This window comes from Arachis duranensis, chromosome 5 (assembly GCF_000817695.3).
Source record: "Arachis duranensis cultivar V14167 chromosome 5, aradu.V14167.gnm2.J7QH, whole genome shotgun sequence".
In the NCBI taxonomy this organism is placed as follows: domain Eukaryota; kingdom Viridiplantae; phylum Streptophyta; class Magnoliopsida; order Fabales; family Fabaceae; genus Arachis; species Arachis duranensis.
Genome location: NC_029776.3, coordinates 30,099,486 through 30,099,801, shown reverse-complemented (window position 1 = coordinate 30,099,801; position 316 = coordinate 30,099,486).

Sequence of the window (316 nt, the reverse complement as noted above, 5' to 3'; positions counted from 1 at the left end):
ATGTACACTTCTGAGAGGAATTTCGTGAATAATGGGACGCCTCAAAGGAAGGGAGTTCTTGAAATTGATGCTCTGAATGCCATTTTGGCTCAGAATAAAATGTTGACTCAGCAAGTCAACATGATTTCTCAAAGTCTGAATGGATGGCAAAATGCATCCAACAGCACTAAAGAGGCATCTTCTGAAGAAGAAACTTATGATCCTGAGAACTCTACAATGGTAGAGGTAAATTACATGGGTGAACCTTATGGAAATACCTATAATTCATCATGGAGAAATCATCCAAATTTCTCATGGAAGGATCAACAAAAGCCTC